The sequence below is a fragment of the Salmo trutta genome, chromosome 12 (genome assembly GCF_901001165.1).
Source record: "Salmo trutta chromosome 12, fSalTru1.1, whole genome shotgun sequence".
NCBI classification, from domain to species: domain Eukaryota; kingdom Metazoa; phylum Chordata; class Actinopteri; order Salmoniformes; family Salmonidae; genus Salmo; species Salmo trutta.
This window is the reverse complement of record NC_042968.1, coordinates 27,470,575-27,493,997: the sequence shown is the minus strand read 5'-3', so window position 1 is coordinate 27,493,997 and position 23,423 is coordinate 27,470,575. Positions and strand designations below refer to the sequence as shown.

Genomic DNA, 23,423 nt, shown 5'->3' with positions numbered 1-23,423 from the left:
TCTCTTTGTCCATGATTGCAATAAGCAGAGGGATTTATCATTCATGACTCTCAGCTGACCTGAAAGCAGTGGGAGGCAACAGGTATTCTGCTGTTCCATAAGCTGGGATGTGTACAGGCCTCTGTGTAATGCAGGGGATGGCATTGGTAACTCTCTAAACTCACTGCTTTACATTGCGTTCCTTATGCAGCCTTTTGCCCCACTTTGGTGGTAGAACACAAACATGAACTAGTGTGACTGTGTTTGTCAGTCTTGTCAGAGTGTGTATCCACTGCTGGGTTAGAGAAGAGAAAGACGGGACAGACCAAGACAGTTTCATGAGATATATGTTACGACAGACAGCCACACACAGATAGGGTGACAGAATGACTGACCAGCAGACAGAATGACAGACAAACAGGGCTGTGTGCAGGGGGTGAGGAGAGGCAGGCAGGGAAGAGTAGAGGAGTGGAAGAGGAGAAGAGAGGAGAGGAGCGGTTCAATGCAGAGCGACAGGTCCAGCCAGGCAGAGCAGTGGAGCATTGAGGCCCTCCCACCCCCGCTGATCACAACAGGGGATTAATTATGTCAGCATAATAAGTACAAATGGTGATCTGAACTTGGAATTAGCCCCCTGAGCAGAGGCTGCTGGAGCGCAGAGCTGCGGAGGAGAGAGGGGGGAGACCCGCCAATTTGTCTCCGCTCTGTGTGCACAGGCATGGGGTTGGCAGGAAGGGCGGGGTGGCTGGGTGTCTGAATGGTGGGGGGCTGGTGTCGCACAGCCTGTCATCTAAGCTATGATTTGCATGGGTGTCAATCTCAGTGACCGACAGCAGTACAGGCTTTAACTGTGCTTGTGTTCAAAGCACCATTCATTAGCAGCATCCTGCCTGTGTCCCAGACCAGCACCAGGCTCAGCTTGTTTAGAAGGCTGTTGCAAAACCAGACCTTTGACATACTTCTCAGGAGTCAGTCTACCTTCTTTAGACCTGTAGCAACTATTATTTAATCACATATTTTGATGTCTCCTTGTGTAAGCCTCAACTAAAAACGTTCTATCCTGCCCCTCTAGATTCACCAGGGTTCCCTCTCTCTTTCTATCTCTCTCTCTCTCTCTAAACAGCAGGTGAATGAACCAGGCAGGCTGTGAGAATCTCTCCCCCAGGTTACGGTGCCCTACCAGCCAGGCTCAAGGCAGGCCAGGGCGACCAGTAGAAAACATTGGAACTCCCTGTGATAACAGGGAGTGCTTCCCTTGTCCAGCTTCTCTGATGCCACATTCCCAGAGCAAGTATGCAAACATCCAGAGAACAGAACTCTGTGTGCTCCAGTGAGAAACTCAGACCCAGGCCTCTACGCCCGGAGATGCAGAGAGAGAGAGAAGGCTGTGTACCAGTGTTGTTTACCTAACCATAACCATCCACATGGATACAAATCAATAAAGTAACTCACATCATGACCTCTGTAGAACAACAGCAACCAGCAGCATAGCACCCTGCATCCCACTGCTGGCTTGCCTCTGAAGCGCAGTAGGGTTGGTCCTGGTCAGTCCCTGGAAGGGAGACCAGATGCTGCTGGAAGTGGTGTTGGAGGGCTAGTAGGAGGTACTCTTTTCTCTGGTCTAAAAAAAATGCCCCATCGCAGTGATTGGAGACATTGCCCTGTGTAGGGTGACGACTTTCGGGTTGGGACATTATACGGGTCTCCTGACTCGCTGTGGTCACTAAAGACCCCATGGCACTTATCGTAAGAGTAGTGGTGTTAACCCTGGTGTCCTGGCCACCTAATCATTCCCAGCTTCTGATTGGCTCATTCGTGTCCTCTCCACTGGAACTATTCCCCAGGTCGTTGCTGTAAATAAGAACGTGTTCTCAGTCAAAAAAAGGGTTAAATAAAAAAACATCACTGAAATCGAAGGAAAAACATACTTTCCCCACAATCTACTTTGACTCAAACTCCTCTGCTTCTACAGTGGCTTGCGAAAGTATTCCCCCCCTTGGCATTTTTCCTATTTTGTTGCCTTACAATCTGGAATTAAAATTGATTTTTGGGGGGTTTGTATCATTTGATTTACACAGCATGCCTACCACTTTGAAGATGCAAAATATTTTTTTATTGTGAAACAAACAAGAGATAAGACAAAAAAGGAAAACTTGAGTGTGCATAACTATTCACCTCCCCAAAGTCAATACTTTGTAGAGTCACCTTTTGCAGCAATTACAGCTGCAAGTCTCTTGGGGTATGTCTCTATAAGCTTGGCACATCTAGCCACTGGGATTTATGCCCATTCTTCAAGGCAAAACTGCTCCAGCTCCTTCAAGTTGGATGGGTTCTGCTGGTGTACAGCAATCTTTAAGTCATACTACAGATTCTCAAGCGGATTGAGGTCTGGGATTTGACGAGGCCATTCCAATATATTTAAATGTTTCCCCGTAAACCACTTGAGTGTTGCTTTAGCAGTATGCTTAGGGTCATTGTCCTGCTGGAAGGTGAACCTCGGTCCCAGTATCAAATCTCTGGAATACTGAAACAGGTTTCCCTCGAGAATTTCCCTGTATTTAGCGCCATCCATCATTCCTTCAGTTCTGACCAGTTTCCCAGTCCCTGCTAATGAAAAACATCCCCACAGCATGATGCTGCCACCACCATGCTTCACTGTGGGGATGTTGTTTCTGGGGTGATGTGAGGTTTTGGGTTTGCGCCATACACAGCGTTTTCCTTGATGGCCAAAAAGCTCCATTTTAGTCTCATCTGACCAGAGTACCTTCTTCCATGTGTTTGGGGAGTCTCCCACATGCCTTTTGGCGAACTCCAAATGTGTTTGCTTATTTTTTTCTATAAGCAATGGCTTTTTTTCTGGCCACTCTTCCGTAAAGCCCAGCTCTGTGGAGTGTACGGCATAAAATGGTCCTATGGACAGATACTCCAATCTCCGCTGTGGAGCTTTGCAGCTCCTTCAGCGTTATCTTTGGTATCTTTGTTGCCTCTCTGATTAATGTCCTCTTTTCCTGGTCCGTGAGTTTTGGTGGGCGGCCCTCTCTTGGCAGGTTTGTTGCGGTGCCATATTCTTTCAATTTTTAATAATGGATTTTATGATGCTCCTTGGGATGTCAACTCAACATATGCTGACAGACACAGGTCTAGTCTAGAAGGTGTACAGTGCCTTGCAAAAGTATTCATCCCCCTTGGCGTTTTTCCTATTTTGTTGCATTACAACCTGCAATTTAAATTGATTTTTATTTGGATTTCATGTGATGGACATACACAAAATAGTCCACATTTGTGAAGTGAAATAACTTTAATCAGCATATGTTGAGTTGACAGTCTGATCCAGACTGAGCCTATTTGAATAGAGGAACAGTCTATGAAGGTTATAGTTAGTGGCTCTAGATAATGATTCCTGGTCTATGGGCTGAGCTGGCGGATGGCAGGTCAGGTGGCTATACACTGGGCCTATAAATCCAGCTCTATGATGAGCAGACTGTTACTGTGTATGACTTATATCACTGAGGCTGAGGCCAGTGAAGACAGCCTCTTGTAAACATGTGGCATAGTTGCCCTGACACCGCTGTCAATTTTCATTTTTCAGCGGTTATTGGAGTGGAGAGTGCTGAGTTATGTCTCTGGGAGACTCTTGTTAAGACCTCCCTGCGCGAGAGAGAGGGGGAGAAAGGTACAAAGAGAAAGAGAGAGAGACTAGTATTTCAGTTCATGTCATCACTCAAGATATACAGTATCATCTGTTTATTTAGTTGTTCTATGCCAAGCCTAGATGTAAGGCTCTCTTTAGATTTGTAATAGTGTAATAGTTGAGTTTTAGGGTGTAATAATTATAATAATTTTTTTTCAATCTTGTCTCTCGTTTCCCCTTACCCCTCCCCCTCTCTCCCACTCCCTCTGTCTGTCTGTTGGTCTCTCTTTCTCTCGCTCTCTCTCTCACTCTCTCTGTCTCTCTGGCCGACATGGTAGGAGATGAGGGGCAATTATGGAGGGGATATGAGCACATTACTGCTGCTTGTTTTCACTGGAGGGGAGAGGAGGGGTCTGAGAGGAGAGGAGGGGTCTGAGAGGAGAGGAGGGGTCTGAGAGGAGGGCCCAGTGTGCTACTGAGAGAAAGCTCTGGCCCAGACTGCCTGGTGATGGCTGATGACACAGCACTGACTCACTGGCCTCAGCCCCGCCCCCAGACTACACACACACCACCACGACACAATGGAGACTACACACACACCACCACAACACTATGGAGACTACACACACACCACCATAACACAATGGAGACTACACTCACACCACCACAACACAATGGAGACTACACACACACCACCACAACACAATAGAGACTGCACACACACCACCACGACACAATGGAGACTACATACACACCACCACGACACAATGGAGTCTACATACACACCACCACGACACAATGGAGACTACACACACACCACCACAACACAATGGAGACTACACACACACCACCACGACACAATGGAGACTGCACACACACCACCACGACACAATAGAGACTACACACACACACCACAACAAAATGGAGACTACACACACACCACCACGACACAATGGAGACTACACACACACACGAGTACACACACAGTGCTCTGACTAATGAATCAAACAGTGGACTAAAATCGAAACACCACCCACTCCTCCACCTTTACCTAAAAATAACATCCAATGGATAACGCAGGACCTGACCTGTGTGGCACAGTGTGAAAGACACAGTTAAACTCACACATTAAAAGTCATCAGGAGAACTAAAGCGTTGTTTTGAGACTGATCAATGGGGAAGCTGCTTCATGGACAGATCAGAGATCATAGGTGATGTGTCAGCCCTGGTTCAGCTCTAATGAGAAGTGTACTTCCATAGACATTATAAAGCTGTGAGTCATTTATTAAAAGTTAGAAAATGGTGGCTATAATAAGCAGCTCATATTCAAAAGAATAGGCTTGATGTCCATGGTTACTCAATGTTCTCTCAGGTCAATGATTAATAAACAAAGAGCAAAGAAAAGCTGTCCTTGTAGTTGGATGAGATTGTTTCCTATTTAAAGCTGTATAGTACATAGATATACAACTCCTAGGCCAGGATGAGATAGAATCTATAGTGCATGAAGGGTCATTGAGACAAAGTATCAAAATGGCTCCTAACTATCCACTTCACAAAGACAGACATTGTGCTTCAGCGAAGAACACCATACTGCATGGCCATTTCCTCTAATCGGCGCTCTTCGCAAGTCTAATATTTACAAAACTGCTATAGGTTGACAACCCTCAATTAAACTTGTCATAACAGAATCCATCCAAAAGAAAAGAGAGGGAGAGAGACAGGAAGGAGAGATGTAGTGGATGATGTCAACAGGGTGAGCGAGGGAGGAAGAGGGCACTCATACATGCCATGGGTAAACAGCTGTTATGGTTGAACTGGTTTCCTTTGTGCCCTGACTACACCTCCTCCCACACACACACGCACACACACGCACACACGCACGCACGCATATGCGCACGCACACACACACACACACACACACACACACACACATACACACAATCATACACACACAGTCATACACACACATACATACATATGCACAAGCACACACAGGCATGCACTCTCTCTCACACACACACACACACACACACACTTCCTCACACAGTCAGACAAAAAGCCTTGAGTGATAGCACCGAAACTCAATAGTTTATGAAATAGCATCTCTGTTCAACTATTAATCTGTCCTTTTCAATGCTTTGAAGTTGATCTGCTTTTGAAACAAAGCAGAACTCAGCAGAACTCACCAAAAGAGAAAGAAAAAGCAAGAGAAAAAAAATAAAATCCAATACATGTCTGAATTATTACAGGGATGTATGTAACCTTAGCCAGGGGTAGAGAACTGGAGTGCTTTTGAGTCTGTGTAAATGGATCTAATCAGAGTGCAGGGAAAACAAGTATGACCCTGTGCACTGTGCATGTAAGAGGTCATCCTGTTTGTTTGGCTTTCTGGGTCCTTACCATGTGCTTTCTCTGAAAAGGGTCTGGACTACACTGGTGTTGTAAATAACCCTGGCCCAGAGAGGAGAGACCTGTGTCTGTGTGTGTATGTGTCTACGTGTGCGTTACGGGGGCATACTGGTCTCCTTGTGAACCAGGCTCAAACACACACACACACACACACACACACACACACACACACACACACACACACACACACACACACACACACACACACACACACACACACACACACACACACACACACACACACACACACACAAGCAGGCAAACAGAGCAGAGTCCAACAGGCCCCTGTGTCTGATTCACAAGTATGGTTCACTATTGTAATGATATGCCTCCCAACTCCCGCTCCACTGTCGATCACTAAGACCTGGCAGAGTGATAATTGAAAATGTCAATAAAAGTGCTCTGGAGAAATTCCATGTGGATTATCACCCCAGTAACATCAGCAGACGATGGCTTATCTTTCAGGGCAGAAAAAAAACGTATCGTCTTGATTTCATAAATCCTGTCTTCTTTTATTAAAACGTCTGCCATGCCAGGCTGAGAATGGGAGAGTAACATTACATTTTTTGGTGATGGGGGTTGGGTTGAGTTGGGGCAGGGTTGGGTTGAGTTGAGTTGGGGGGCCATCATATAAAAGAAGATATACAAGCGATTCACATGCAAATGCTGTGGGTGATTTAGAAAGAGGGGAGAAAAGGGGAAATGTGCTATTGAAAGGCAGTGGAGGGATGGAGGGAAAGATGGAGGAGGAGGGTGTGAGGTAGCGGAGCTATGAAACAGAGAGACATTTGTGTAATCTGGCTTTATGTATCACCAGTTGTGAATAATAGCATAAAGAAAACTTACCTCATCATGCCTGGTACAGCCAAGGCATAAATAACGACCAGAACAATGGAATTACTATTAGCCAGTCTCGTCTGGAGCTCACAGCTACATCACAGGATTCTTAGAAGAGCTGGCAAGAAGATGAATGTTTTGTTAAATATCAGTGTGGGGGCATGTGAAGAAGGAGAGGAGGTGGGTTGAAGGGGAGGGGAGGATGGGGGTAGCTTGCTGGGTCTTCTAAACTTAGAGTCTATCCTGGCACTGTTAATTATGGTGTGTTGCTACGGATGCGTCACACTCCTCTTGGCCTGACTCTGGCGTCTCTGGCGTGTCGGTGGAGGGTTGTTATGGTATTAGATACATGTATTTGTTCAGTGGATTATGGGTAGTGTTCCATGGAATCCCAGGCGTCTGATTGGTCGATGTGTGCTTTTCGGGACGTATTCCTTGGCTCATGGCATAATAATGTGCTATGTGACGCCACCAGCCCGGCTCCTTTCTCAAAAAGCTGAACTTTAGAAGCACATCTTTTATGATTCACTCCCATGGAGTGTGAAATGTCTTGAAGCCTGTTTCCGAGGCTCAACAGCACTTCCTGGAATTAGGAAGAATAGGATCTTCTCAGAATGAGTTTGACTCTCTTTCTTTTTGTGATGAACATACAGATACAGATGTTGACAGACACCCAGGTTGAGGATAACTGTAGCCAGGATAAATTAGGATAAATGTATGTAGTCATAATTGTAGTGTCCGTCATCCATAAAGTCTACGACAGTGAGATCGTGTGTGACCAGAACAGAGGCGCTACCCCCAGGGTAGTGTGTGTGTGACTCAGTGGTAGCCCCAGTGTGTGCTCCTCTGCCCATACCCCCCCAACACACACATGCACACACAACCTCACACACACATACAAACACACCGGCACACACACCCTAACCCCTAACACACCCTCATAAATCTATGGACACATAGCATTAGCACTTCATGTCCGGGGCCTGTGATCTAAGGAGACAGACATGTCCAGGCACAACCCCCTCCCTCTCTCTCTTTCTCTACCTTCTTTGTTTTTCTATACCTGGGACACACACGGTCAGGGGTGAGCCTGATAACATGACAACGGGGTGACAGAGACACAAGCTAGGGGGACAGAGTGACAGGGTGGTGGGGATGCAGGGTGACAAGGTGCTGGCACGGGGTGACAGAGAAACTCTCTGGTGAGGACATAGGTGAGTGATGGCAACTGACCAACACACCCAATTCTCACCTTCTCTCTTTATCTCTGTCTCTTTTTCTGTCATTCTCTCTTTATCTCATTCTCTCTCTGTCTCCCTCTCACTCACCCTCTTTAACCACTACCCCCGCCATCTTTTCCTCTTTTTTCCCAGACTTTGACAGAAGGTATGCGTTCTGTGTAGCCTGGATCCAGGTCTGTTTGTGCTGTCCTGTGTTCCTGTCTGGACACTACAGGAGCTCAGAGTCCTCAACAGCCCACTTTGATCCTCTCCTCTGGAGCTGCTCATTGTTCCTGCTGTGTGTGTGTTTTCCTCTAACTCTGATGTCATCGCCGTGCCGTGCACTCATCCAGGCTTCCTTAAGTTGTGGAGTGGAGGTGGGGGTCGGAGGAGAGGGTGGTGAAATGCTGTGCTGGTGGTGGTAGTGGTTAACATCCTTCCTGTTTGCTCTCTTGGCTGTGAGTCACTGCCTGTGACACTCTGAACGAGGCCAGAGGGCCAGGGGAGGTACATTCTGGTGGGCAGCCCCCCAACCCCCGTCCCCCGACCCCCCCGACCCGGCCAGCCAGGGGAGAGGAGGAAATGAAAACATCTCCCTTCGTTTGATAAACCAACAACCTCACACACTAACTCAGCACAAAAGTGTGTCAAATCAAATCAAATGCAATTTTATTGGTGTATTACGGGTGTAGCGAAATGCTTGTGTTTTCTAGCTCCAACAGTGCATGCTTGAACATTATGTAATACATGTAATGTTCGTTCTAGTTATTGCTGAAATGGTTTCCTAGAATGGTTGAGAACACTGGTCATATTAGCCCAATACCAGAATGAATGAATAAATAATCTGCCCTGACCCTAGAATCAGATGAGAGATGAGATGGCATAGTGGAACAGTATGTGAGAGACTGTCTGACCTGAACATTAGCTACACACACCCAGTGTGTTGATCTGTATCTAGTCCTAACTCCTAACCAGAGGTGTGTGGAGACAGACACTGTAGCAGCACTCTCCCACTGGGTTAATAAGTATTCTGTCTTGGTCCCAGTCAGATGCACTTTACCTTCTAATACGCTGTCTGTGTTTCCTGCCTTCAAAGCCACACTGCACAGCCGCAGTGACCTCATGTCTGCCACAGACGGCTTTTGTAAACTAATGAGTGATAGGGGCCAGGGCCTCCGCTGCTATCTGACCAGACAGAGGCAGGTCACTGTGTGTGTGCCTGTGTCTGTATGTGTGACTGACTGACTGTGTGCGTGCGTGTGTGTGTGTGCGTGCGCGTGCATGCGTGTGTGTGTGTGTGTGTGTGTGTGTGTGTGTGTGTGTGTGTGTGTGTGTGTGTGTGTGTGTGTGTGTGTGTGTGTGTGTGTGTGTGTGTGCGTGTGTGTGTGTTTTACTGACAGTGTGGGAGTGTGTATGTATAACTGAATGGAGAGTAGAGTGTGGTAATGCCTTGCAGGGTAATATGGTGACTGTATAATTGGTCATCCTCTAGTCAGTTTTATTATGGTATGCGTCGTTGTCTGTGAGTTGTATTTATTTATACATAATGCTGTGTTTTCATTCAGAACATTCAATTGCTTGTGAAGTAACATTTTTGTAAATATCAAAACCTGTTTACACACGGGTAATGAAATTCCAGTGATTTAGAAGGCGAGGCAGGTAAATAATGTTTCTTTCTTTTCTTCATAATTAATTAATTTCCTATTTTTTATTGTAATTTCTGTATTCACAGTAGCTTCTCCAAAACGTGTTTATTCATATTAGTAATCACAAGTCGGCCCTCAAACACATTTTTTTTGTCTATCACAGAGATGATCTATGGTGGTCTCAGTGGTCAGAGAGTGGTCCAGTGGGGATTTAGTGGGGGTGTTCCAGGCAGCAGGAGTCAGTGTGGTCCAGTGGGGATTTAGTGGGGGTGTTCCAGGCAGCAGGAGTCAGTGTTGTCCAGTGGGGGTGGTCCAGTGGGGGTGTTCCAGGCAGCAGGAGTCAGTGTGGTCCAGTGGGGGGTTATTGGGGGTGTTCCAGGCAGCAGGAGTCAGTGTGGTCCATTGGGGGTTAGTGAGGGTGTTCCGGACAGCAGGAGTCAGTGTGGTCCAGTGGGGGGTTAGTGGGAGTGTTAGTGGAACACGGTCACATGCAGATGTTAATGCGAGTGTAGCGAAATGCTTGTGCTTCTAGTTCCAACAGTGCAGTAATATCTAACAAGTACTCTAACAATTCCCAACAACTACCTAATACACACAAGTCTAACAAGTAATCTAACAATTACCTAACAACTACCTAATACACACAAATATGAAGGGGTGAATGAAAATGTAGATATAAGTATATGGATGAGCGATGGTTGAGCGGCATAGGCAAGGTGCAGTAGATGGTATAAAATACAGTATATACATGTGATATGAGTAATGTAAGATATAAAGTGGCATTATTTAAAGTGGCATTGTTTAAATTGACTAGTGATCCATTTATTAAAGTGTCCAGCGATTGGGTCTCACTGTAGGCAGCAGCCTCTCTCAGTTAGTGACTGCTGTTTAGCAGTCTGATGGCCTTGAGATAGAAGCTATTTCTCAATCTCTCGGTCCCAGCTTTGATGCACCTGTATTGACCTTGCCTTCTGGATGATAGTGGTGGGAACAGGCAGTGGCTCGGGTGGTTGTTGTCCTTGATCTTTTTGGCCTTCCTGTGACATCGGATGCTGTAGGTGTCCTGGAGGGCAGGTAGTTTGCCCCTGGTGATGCGTTGTTCAGACCGCACCACCCATTGGAGAGCCTTGCAGTTGAGGGCGGAGCAGTTGCCATACCAGGCTGTGATACAATCCGACAGGATGCTCTCGATTGTGCATCTGTAAAAGTTTGTCAGGGTTTTGGGTGACAAGCCAAATGTCTTCAGCCTCCTGAGGTTGAAGAGGTGCTGTTGCGCCTTCTTCACCACACTGTCTGTGTGGGTGGACCATTTCAGTTTGTCTGTGATGTGTACGCCCAGGAAATTAAAAGTTTCTACCTTCTCCCTTCGATGTGGATAGGGGGGTGCTCCCTCTGCTCTTTCCTGAAGTCCACGATCATCTCCTTAGTTTTTTTGACGTTGAGTGAGAGGTTGTTTTCCTGACACCACACTCCGAGTGGGTTAGGGCAGTCTGCAGTGTGATGGCGATTGCGTCATCTGTGGACCTATTGGGGCGGTATGCAAACTGAAGTGGGTCTAGGGTGACCGGTAAGGTGGCGGTGATATGATCCTTGACTAGCCTCTCAAAGCACTTCATGATGACAGAAGTGAGTGCTACGGGGTGGTATTCATTTAGTTTAGTTATCTTTGCCTTCTTGGGTACAGGAACAATGGTAGCCATCTTGAAGCATGTGGGGACAACAGACTGGCATAGGGAGCTATTAAATATGTCCGTAAACACACCAGACAGCTGGTCTGCACATGCTCCGAGGATGCGGCTAGGGATGCCGTCTGGGCCAGCAGCCTTGCGAGGGTTAACATGTTTAAATGTTTTACTCACGTCAGCCACTGAGAAGGAGGGGGGGGGGTGCAGTCTTTGTTAGCGAGCCGCAACGGTGGCACTGTATTGTCCACAAAGAGGGCAAAGAAGGTGTTTAGTTTGTCTGGAAGCGTGACGTCGGTATCCGTGACGTGGCTGTTTTTGTTTTTGTAGTCTGTGATTTCCTGTAGACCCTGCGACATACGTCTCGTGTCTGAGCAATTGAATTGCGCCTCCACCTTGTCCCTGTACCGGCATTTCGCTTGTTTGATTGACTTGTGGAGGGAATAACTACACTGTTTATATTCAGCCATATCACCAGACCTCTTTCCATGGTTAAATGCGGTGGATCGTGCTTTCAGTTTTTTGCAAATGCCGCCATCCATCCATGGTTTCTGGTTAGGGTAGGTTTTAATAGTCACAGTGGGTACGACATCTCCAATGCACTTATTTCTAAACGCACTCACCGAGTCAGCGTATAGATCAATGTCATTCTCTGAGGCTGACCGGAACATATTCCAGTCCGTGTGATCAAAACAATCTTGGAGCGTGGCTTCCGATTGGTCAGACCAGCGTTGAATGGTTCTCGTCACTGGTACCACCTGTTTGAGATTCTGCTTATAAGCCGGGATGAGCAAGATGGCGTCGTGGTCAGATTTGCCGAAGGGAGGCAAGGCGGGGAAGGGATTTGTATGCATCGCGGAAGTTAGAGTACCAGGAGTCAGTGTGGTCCAGTGGGGGTGGTCCAGGCAGCATGAATCGGTGTGGTCCAGTGGGGGTGGTCCAGGCAGCATGAGTCAGTGTGGTCCAGTGGGGGTGGTCCAGGCAGCATGAGTCAGTGTGGTCCAGTGGGGGTGGTCCAGGCAGCATGAATCAGTCTGGTCCAGTGGGGGTGGTCCAGGCAGCATGAATCAGTGTGGTCCAGTGGGGGTGGTCCAGGCAGCATGAGACAGTGTGGTCCAGTGGGGGTGGTCCAGGCAGCATGAGTCAGTGTGGTCCAGTGGGGGTGGTCCAGGCAGCATGAGTCAGTGTGGTCCAGTGGGGGTGGTCCAGGCAGCATGAGACAGTGTGGTCCAGTGGGGGGTGGTCCAGGCAGCAGGAGTCAGTGTGGTCCAGTGAGGGTGGCCCAGGCAGCAGGAGTCAGTGTGGTCCAGTGAGGGTGGCCCAGGCAGCAGGAGTCAGTGTGGTCCAGTGAGGGTAGCCCAGGCAGCAGAGTCAGTGTGGTCCAGTTGGGGGGTTAGTGGGGGTGGTCCAGGCAGCATGAGTCAGTGTGGTCCAGTTGGGGGGTTAGTGGGGGTGATCCAGGCAGCAGGAGTCAGTGTGGTCCAGTGGGGGTGGTCCAGGCAGCAGGAGTCAGTGTGGTCCAGTGAGGGTGGCCCAGGCAGCAGGAGTCAGTGTGGTCCAATGAGGGTGGCCCAGGCAGCAGAGTCAGTGTGGTCCAGTTGGGGGGTTAGTGGGGGTGATCCAGGCAGCAGGAGTCAGTGTGGTCCAGTTGGGGGGTTAGTGGGGGTGATCCAGGCAGCAGGAGTCAGTGTGGTCCAGTTGGGGGGTTAGTGGGGGTGATCCAGGCAGCAGGAGTCAGTGTGGTCCAGTTGGGGGGTTAGTGGGGGTGGTCCAGGCAGCAGGAGTCAGTGTGGTCCAGTTGGGGGGTTAGTGGGGGTGATCCAGGCAGCAGGAGTCAGTGTGGTCCAGTTGGGGGGTTAGTGGGGGTGATCCAGGCAGCAGGAGTCAGTGTGGTCCAGTTGGGGGGTTAGTGGGGGTGATCCAGGCAGCAGGAGTCAGTGTGGTCCAGTTGGGGGGTTAGTGGGGGTGATCCAGGCAGCAGAGTCAGTGTGGTCCAGTTGGGAGGTTAGTGGGGGTGATCCAGGCAGCAGGAGTCAGTGTGGTCCAGTTGGGGGGTTAGTGGGGGTGTTCCAGGCAGCAGGAGTCAGTGTGGTCCAGTTGGGGGGTTAGTGGGGGTGATCCAGGCAGCAGGAGTCAGTGTGGTCCAGTTGGGGGGTTAGTGGGGGTGATCCAGGCAGCAGGAGTCAGTGTGGTCCAGTTGGGGGGTTAGTGGGGGTGATCCAGGCAGCAGGAGTCAGTGTGGTCCAGTTGGGTCAGAGACAGGGAGAGTAGAGGAGGAGGAGGTATCAGTGTCAAGGAAGGGAGAGGCTTCTGCTGCTGTCTGTTGTTTGTTGACAGGAAGGTGTCATTTGGCAGAGTGTCTGTTGCTAAGGGCCGGGGGCCAGGATGGCCTCCTTCATTCCTAATGACTATGGAGTGTGACTCACATGAAGACATATGAGTGGGGTGTAGACTAGAAGACCGGGGTGTAGACTAAAAGAGAAGAGCACCTGGCGCTGCCCCACTCCGCCAGCCTAGCTACCTCACCTCTCTCAGAGACGGTCGAGCCTCTGTATCCTTATGTTTTCACCCACTGCTGAATAAGCCATGAATAAAGGGACCATGTGACCCTCCCTAATTGTCATGTTTAAGCCCCAAGTGGGAGATGGAAAATTCCAGACCTGGAAGGTCTTTCAGCTCAGGCCACCAGACCCCTTTGTCTGCTCATGGCAAAACTGAAAAAAGGTAACAGCATATGTTTACATAATTTTATGTAAACAAATACAACATATTTTTTTCTCCTTTTTTATGTAGGGCAAGAGCAAAAAAGAAAAACAACACTTGGTTGTGTGTGTGTGTGTGTGTGTTTGGTTTTACTATCCTCACAAGGAAAAATGCCATTTTAGGCTTTGGGGTTAGGTTTAGGGTTAGGATTTTGTTAAAGGGTTTGGGGTTAAGGTTGGTGTTAAGGTTAGGGTAAAGCTTATGGTGAAGGGGTTAAGGAAAATAGGATTTTGAACGGGAATCAATTGTTTGGTCCCCACAAGGTAGTAAAAAAGTGTGTGTGTGTGTGTGTGTGTGTGTGTGTGTGTGTGTGTGTGTGTGTGTGTGTGTGTGTGTGTGTGTGTGTGTGTGTGTCAGTGATTTATTTTGTGTTTGGACAAGTATGTAAGTTCTTGCTTCTTAAGCGTTTTTAATCTCTTTGAAAATATCAGTATTATTGCTCTGTGGGGAGCATGTGCCTAAACCAAAGATTTAATGTGCTGCTTTAGCATATTATATGTAGTTCCCTCTTCAGATATAATATGGCTTCTGTCACAAAACAAATACAGATTTAAAAATGATGACGTTGGTTTAGTTGCTTTTGCCCCTGCCTCATGGCAATTTTTTCCAACAATAACAATAGAATACTCAGGTCGTGGATGTTTATAATTTCATAAAGCCTGCAATGTGATTTGTAAAATAGGGGGGTATCCTAGTAATCGTTGTTGTCAGAGTCCCTCTACTCAAGCCAAGGTGTGGGTGAGACAACCACGCAATTACATCTCTGCATGTTGTTGAAACGTTTAGAATTCCCACAACCTAATACAGAAGCATTGATTCAAATTACAGGCTTTAGAGCCCACGGTGGGAACATGTTTATTGTGGCACCTTTTCTTTCTCTGCCGGTGACAGTCGACTACAAAAACTAATTAGTGCTTTCAGCCCGACAACCATTAGCTGAAACACAATCCTTGAAGCTCTGTGAAAAATACAATTATGACATTCCTCTTTATAAATCACTGGTTAGGTCCTAATCCCCTTCCAATGGAAATATGATTTCCCACTACAAATTGTCTGTCCTGTTATATGTTCTGCAACACATAATTAAACCTGTGGTGTGCTTGAGGAGAGGAAGTCATTTTGTTCAAAGACTTTTGGCAACAGTGGTGTGCTCTGTCTTTATGCTTGTTTAAGTAACAGCTACTGGTGAACCTGGTCCTGTGAGTTGTTCTAATGGATTAGTAACAACAGCAGCAGCAGCCACCTGTAAATAACTTGCATTTGTCGCTCGGCCAGAAACACAGACACACACAAGAACACACACACACAGTGGCTGACATGGACACACACACTCACACACACACACACACACACACACACACACACACACACACACACACACACACGCACACAGGAGATGAAATGAATCATAAAGTGAGTGTGGGTTCTGGTGGCCGTCAGCAGGTTAGTTAGACGGCTGTCGTTCGCTGACCTGGAGAAAATGTGTCCACACATTACTGCAGGCCATTAAAAACAATCCAGCGTTATTCTCAAAGGTGGCTCTGCTGCTGCTTCACACGAGGATAAATCATCCACTTCCTGGTGGTCGGAACACAACCAGAATAACACCCTATTATCAAAAGAAATAAAGTCTAAGGGAAACTTTTATGATAAATATCATTAACTTGTATTACCGTTTTTTCATAATTGTTCTATAAATCAAATCAAATCAAATTGTATTGGTCAGATGTTATTGCGGGTGTAGCGAAATGCTTGTGTTTCTAGCTCCGATAGTCCAGTAATATCTAACAAGTAATATCTAACAATTTCACAACATATACCCAATACACACAAATCTAAGTAAAGGAATAGAATTAAGAATACATAAAGCCAAAAAGTAAAAGTAAAAACCTGTATTTAACTAGGCAAGTCAGTTAGAACAAATTCTTATTTACAAAGACGGCCTACACCGGCCAAACCTGGACGACGCTGGGCTAATTCTGTGCCGCTGTCACGTCCTGACCAGTAGAGGGGGTAGTGGGGTCAGGACGTGACAGTTTTTGTGTATGTGAATGTTTGATTGTTGATTTGGGACTTCCAATTGAAGGCAGGTGTGTTGAGTTGCCTTTGATTGGAAGTCCTATATAGGTGTGTGTGTTTTTCTTTGGGGTTGTGGGTGGTTGTTTTTTGCACTGCTTTTATAGCCTGCAGAACTGTCACTGGTGTCACCCTTTTGTGTTGTTCCTGTGGATGCTCTACTCCTTTTGTTTTGGTAATAAAAAATGAGTATTCACATACCTGCTGCGCCTTGGTTCATTTCAGAAGACAGCCGTTACAGAACCACCCACCAAACCAGGACCAAGCAGCAGAAGAGGAGGAAGCCACAGGAGAAAAAAAAGGAGGAATGGACATGGGAGGACGTCCTGGATGGCAAGGGAGCCTACACCTGGGAAGAGATCCTGGCCGGAAGGGATCGCCTCCCATGGGAACAGGTGGAGGCACTCAGGAGAGTGGAGGCAGCTGGACAGAGGAACCAACGGGAATGTTTTGCTGGAACACGGTTGGGTAGGAAACCCGAGAGGCAGCCCCAAGATTTTTTTGGGGGGGGGCACACGGGTAGCTTGGCCAGGCCAGGGAAGAGCCGTAAGCCAGCTACCCGTGATTACAGGGAGGTGCGTATGAGGTGGAGGGCGCCATGTTACGCTGTGGTACGCACCATCTCGCCTATACGGACGCACAGCCCAGTTCGCCCAGTACCAGCGCCCCGCAGGTGCCAGGGTAAGGGCAGCATCGAGCCGGAAGGGGTGATGCCAACCCTGCACTCAAGAACGCCAGTGCGCCCTTTTGGTCCGGTGTTTCCCGCTAGACACACTAGCATGGAGGTGCGTGTCTCCAGGCTGGCAAGTCCAATACCAGCCCCACGCATCAGGAGTCTAGTGCGTCAGCCCAGCCTCGCCAGTCAACAGTCACCAGAGCTGCCCGCCAGTCAACAGTCACCAGAGCTGCCTCGCCAGTCAACAGTCACCAGAGCTGCCCGCCAGTCAACCATCACCAGAGCTGCCCGCCAGTCAACAGTCGTCAGAGCTGTCCGCCAGTCAACAGTCGTCAGAGCTGCCCGCCAGTCAACAGTCGTCAGAGCTGCCCGCCAGTCAACAGTCGTCGGAGCTGCCCGCCAGTCAACAGTCGTCGGAGCTGCCCGCCAGTCAACAGTCGCCGGAGTGGTCAGACTGCGCTGAACTGCCGGAGTGGCCTGACTGCGCTGAACTACCGGAGTGGCCAGACTGCGCTGAACTGCCGGAGTGGCCAGACTGCGCTGAACTGCTGGAGTGGCCAGACTGCCCTGAACTGCCGGAGTGGCCAGACTGCCCTGTACTGCCAGAGTGGCCAGACTGCCCTGTACTGCCAGAGTGGCCAGACTGCCCTGTACTGCCAGAGTAGCCAGACTGCCCTGTACTGCCGGAGTGGCCAGACTGCCCTGTACTGCCGGAGTGGCCAGACTGCCCTGTACTGCCGGAGTGGCCAGACTGCCCTGTACTGCCGGAGTGGCCAGACTGCCCTGTTCTGCCAGAGTGGCCAGACTGCCCTGTTCTGCCAGAGTGGCCAGACTGCCCTGTTCTGCCAGAGTGGCCAGACTGCCCTGTTCTGCCAGAGTGGCCAGACTGCCCTGTTCTGCCAGAGTGGCCAGACTGCCCTGTTCTGCCAGAGGTGCCCGCCTGCCCTGATCTGCCAGGGTGCCCGGCCTGTCAGGATCTGCCAGAGTGGTCCTCCTGCCCTCCGGTCCAGCCCGAGTGGTCCTCCTGCCCTCCGGTCCAGCCCGAGTGGCCCTCCTGCCCTCCGGTCCAGCCCGAGTGGCCCTCCTGCCCTCCGGTTCAGCCCGAGTGGCCCTCCTGCCCTCCGGCCCAGCCCGAGTGGCCCTCCTGCCTTCCGGCCCAGCCCGAGTGGCCCTCCTGCCCTCCGGTCCAGCCCGAGTGGCCCTCCTGCCCTCCGGTCCAGCCCGAGTGGCCCTCCTGCCCTCCGGTCCAGCCCGAGTGGCCCTCCTGCCTTCCGGCCCAGCCCGAGTGGCCCTCCTGCCTTCCGGCCCAGCCCGAGTGGCCCTCCTGCCTTCCGGCCCAGCCCGAGTGGCCCTCCTGCCTTCCGGCCCAGCCCGAGTGGCCCTCCTGCCTTCCGGCCCAGCCCGAGTGGCCCGCATGCCTTTCGGCCCAGCCCGAGTGGCCCGCATGCCTTCCGGCCCAGCCCGAGTGGCCCGCATGCCTTCCGGCCCAGCCCGAGTGGCCCGCATGCCTTCCGGCCCAGCCCGAGTGGCCCGCATGTCTTCCGACCCAGCCAGAGTGGTCCGTCTGCCAGGGTCAGCCCGAGTGGCCCGTCTGCCCGGCGCAGCTATTGGCGCCAACAAAGTGGGCGACGCCGAAGGTGGAGCGAGGTCCACGTCCTGCACCTGAGCCACCTCCAGGATAGGTGGGTTGGGGAGGGAGGGTGTAGCACAGTGCCGTCGGTGACGGCAGCCACCCTCCCTTCCCTCCCTTATTGTTTAGGTCTTAAATTTTGTTGGGGATTTTCTTGTTTTCCTTTTTTAGGTGCATCCCGGCGTCTGCACCTTGAGGGGGGGGTACTGTCACGTCCTGACCAGTAGAGGGGGTAGTGGGGTCAGGACGTGACAGTTTTTGTGTATGTGAATGTTTGATTGTTGATTTGGGACTTCCAATTGAAGGCAGGTGTGTTGAGTTGCCTTTGATTGGAAGTCCTATATAGGTGTGTGTGTTTTTCTTTGGGGTTGTGGGTGGTTGTTTTTTGCACTGCTTTTATAGCCTGCAGAACTGTCACTGGTGTCACCCTTTTGTGTTGTTCCTGTGGATGCTCTACTCCTTTTGTTTTGGTAATAAAAAATGAGTATTCACATACCTGCTGCGCCTTGGTTCATTTCAGAAGACAGCCGTTACAGCCGCCCTATGGGACTCCCAATCACGGCCAGTTGTGATACAGCCTGGATTCAAACCAAGGTGTCTGTAGTGACGTCACAAGCACTGAGATGCAGTGCCTTAGACCGCTGCGCCACTTGGGAACCCAAGTAAAGTACAGATACCCCCAAAAACTACTTAAGTAGTACTTTCCAGTATTTTACTAAAGTACTTTACACCACTGGACGTGACATAGACAGAGCTGTAGGTCAAATCAAATCAAATCAAATTTTGTTGGTCACATACACATGGTCAACAGATGTTAATGCGAGTGTAGCGAAATGCTTGTGCTTCTAGTTCTGACCATGCATTAATATCTAACAAGTAATCTAACAATTTCACAACAACAAAGGAATGAATAAGAATATGTACATAGAAATATATGGATGAGCGATGACCGAACGGCAAAGGCAAGATGAAGTAGATGGTATGGAGTACAGTATATACATATGAGATGAGTAATGTAGGTAATGTAAACATTATATAAAGTGGCATTGTTTAAAGTGACTAGTGACACATTTATTACATCCAATTTTTAATTATTAAAGTGGCTAGAGATTTGAGTCAGTATGTTGGCAGCAGCCACTCAATGTTAGTGATGGCTGTTTAACAGTCTGATGGCCTTGAGATAGAAGCTGTTTTTCAGTCTCTCGGTCCGAGCTTTGATGCACCTGTACTGACCTCGCCTTCTGGATGATAGCGGGGTGAACAGGCAGTGGCTCAGGTGGTTGTTGTCCTTGATGATCTTTTGGCCTTCCTGTGACATCGGGTGATGTAGGTGTCCTGGAGGGCAGGTAGTTTGCCCCCGGTGATGCGTTGTGCTGACCTCGCCACCCTCTGGAGAGCCTTACGGTTGTGGGCGGAGTAGTTGCCGTACCAGGTGGTGATACAGCCCAACAGGATGCTCTCGATCTGTGAAAGTTTGTGAGGGTTTTGGGTGACAAGCCAAATTTCTTCAGCCTCCTGAGGTTGAAGAAGCACTGTTGCACCTTCTTCACCATGCTGTCTGTGTGGGTGGACCATTTCAGTTTATCTGTGATGTGTACGCCGAGGAACGTAAAACTATCCACCTTCTCCACTACTGTCCTGTCGATGTGGATAGGGGGGTGCTCCCTCTGCTGTTTCCTGAAGTTCACGATCATCTCCTTTGTTTTGTTGGCGTTGAGTGTGAAGTTATTTTCCTGACACCACACTCCGAGGGCCCTCACCTCCTCCCTGTAGGCCGTCTCGTCGTCAAGCCTAGCACTGTAGTGTCGTCTGCAAACTTGATGATTGAGTTGGAGGCGTGCATGGCCACGCATTCATGGGTGAACAGGGAGTACAGGAAAGGGCTGAGACCGCACCCTTGTGGGGCCCCAGTGTTGAGGTTCAGCGGGGTGGAGATGTTGTTTCCTACCCTCACCACCTGGGGGCGTCCCGTCAGAAAGTCCAGGACCCAGTTGCACAGGGTGGGGTCAAGACCCAGGGTCTCGAGCTTAATGATGAGTTTGGAGGGTACTATGGTGTTAAATGCTGAGCTGTAGTCGATGAACAGCATTCTTACATAGGTATTCCTCTTGTCCAGATGGGTTAGGGCAGTGTGCAGTGTGATTGTGATTGTGTTGTCTGTGGACCTATTGGGGCGGTAAGCAAATTGGAGTGGGTCTAGGGTGTCAGGTAGGTTGGAGGTGATATGATCCTTGACTAGTCTCTCAAAGCACTTCATGATGACGGAAGTGAGTGCTATGGGGCGATAGTCATTTAGCTCAGTTACCTTAGCTTTCTTGGGAACAGGAACAATGGTGGCCCTCTTGAAGCATGTGGGAACAGCAGCCTGGGATAGGGATTGATTGAATATGTCCGTAAACACACCAGCCAGCTGGTCTGCGCATGCTCTGAGGACATTGCTAGGGATGCCGTCTGGGCCGACAGCCTTGCGAGGGTTAACACATTTAAATGTTTTACTCACGTTGGCTGTGGTGAAGGAGAGCCCGCAGGTTTTGGTAGCGGGCCGTGTCGGTGGCACTGTATTGTCCTCAAAGAAAGCAAAGAAGATGTTTGGTTTGTCTGGGAGCAAGACATCGGGGTCCGTGATTGACTGTAGACCCTGCCACATACCTCTCGTGTCTGAGCCGTTGAACTGCGACTCTACTTTGTCTCTATATTGACGCTTGTTTGATTGCTTTGCGGAGGGAATAGCTACACTGTTTTGTATTCGGTCATGTTTCTGGTCGCCTTGCCCTGATTAAAAGCAGTGGTTCACGCTTTCAGTTTTGTGGGAATGCTGCCATCAATCCATGGTTTCTGGTTGGGGAAGGTTTTAATATTCGCCGTGGGTACAACATCACCGATACACTTGCTAATAAACTCGCTCACTGAATCAGCATATACATCAATGTTGTTGTTCGACACTATCCAGAACATGTCCCAGTCCACGTGATCGAAGCAATCTTGAAGCGTGGAATCAGACTGGTCGGACCAGCGTTGAACAGACCTGAGCACGGGCATTTCCTGTTTTAGTTTCTATCTATAGGCTGGGAGCAACAAAATGGAGTCGTGGTCAGATTTGCCGAAAGGAGGGCGAGGGAGGGCTTTGCATGCGTCGGGGAAGTTAGAGTAACAATGATCCAGAATTTTGCCAGCCCGGGTCGCGCATTCGATATGCTGATAAAATTTAGGGAGCCTTGTTTTCAGATTAGCCTTGTAAAAATTCACAGCTACAATAAATGCAGCCTCAGGATATTTGGTTTCCAGTTTACATAGAGTCCAATGAAATTCTTCCAGGGACAATGGCACTTGGTGTGGGCTTGGCCCCGCAGAGAGGGCAGACATACAGCTGCAGGTACGGGCACTTCACGTCCCCATCCTGGTCCTTGAGGCTGTGGGACGCAAACACAGACTCAGACTCACCGTTCTGTTTGCAGAAGCTGCAGAACTTGCGCTCAGGTGATCTGAGAGGGTCTGAATGCTGCTGTAGGGGGCTCGGGACCCTTGGTGCTGCATGGACCTAAAGGAGCACCTTTACGCAAGGGGATGATTTCAGAATCCAGTGGTTCCATTTGGTGCCGTAGGGGTGGTGTCACCACAGGTGTTATCTGTGACAGCAAGGCTCACGGCGGAAACTCTTCATGTTCCACCATGGTCGAGCATATCCCAGAGTCATGATCGTCAACGGTTGTCGGTTCTGAGGTGAACTTGCCTAACAGCATCTCCCGCACTAGGTCCACTAGCTTTATGTAGTCCCGCCACGGTTGGAAACTCTTGTTTTGGATGTGTTGGAGTTGACAAATCATAGCGTTCATCCTCCCACTTTTATTTTTTATAGCCCAACAGACTAGTGTCTGACAACGATCAGAATGTACCACAATAAAGAACGCTGGGTCTAAACTGAGAACTGAACTATATAAAGCTCGCATCTGCTACAAGACCATGGTGCTTGCCTACGGAGCTGTGAGGGGAACGGCACCTCCGTACCTTCAGGCTCTGATCAGTCCCTATACACAAACAAGGGCACTGCATTCATCCACCTCTGGCCTGCTGGCCCCCCTACCTCTGCGGAAGCACAGTTCACGCTCAGCCCAGTCAAAACTGTTCGCTGCTCTGGCACCCCAATGGTGGAACAAGCTCCCTCACGATGCCAGGACAGCGGAGTCAATCACCACCTTCCGTAGACACCTGAAACCCCACCTCTTTAAGGAATAGGATAAAGTAATCCTTCTAACCCCCCCCCCCCAAAAAAAGATATAGATGTACTATTGTAAAGTGGTTGTTCCACTGGATATCATAAGGTGAATGCACCAATTTGTAAGTCGCTCTGGATAAGAGCGTCTGCTAAATGACGTAAATGTAAATGTAATGTAAATAAATATATGAACGAGCAATGTCAGAGCGGCATAGACTAAGATACAGTAGACTAGAATAGAATACAGTATATACATATGAGATGAGTAATGCAAAATATATGTAAACATTATTAAAGTGACTAGTGTTCCATTTATTAAAGTGGATAGTGATTTCAAGTCTATGTATATAGGCAGCAGCCTCTAATGTGCAAGTGATGGCTGTTTAACAGTCTGATGGCCTTGAGATAGAAGCTGTTTTTCAGTCTCTCAGTCCCAATATGGTCACTCGTATTAATAAGCATTACCATGACATTATAGTGATTTGAAGAATAGACTCATCCATTTCCATTGCGTTACAATGAAGAGGATAGGGATTAAACATAGGCCGTAATCTGTTCTGTCCAGATTATTGTTGCAGTGGGTGAGCTAGGCTAATCCTCTACATAATTCTAATCCGACATTTTGTTGTTTTTCTGACTACAGTGCCCTTCCTACAGGTAA

The 23,423-nt window shown here is 48.9% G+C and overlaps 1 pseudogene; it reads right to left on the bottom strand.

Annotated features, from left to right (window-relative positions):
• The window catches only part of LOC115204755 (uncharacterized), a 45,613-nt pseudogene extending 23,231 nt beyond the window's left edge, over window positions 1-22,382 (bottom strand).
• Window positions 22,383-23,423: the final 1,041 nt, after the last annotated feature.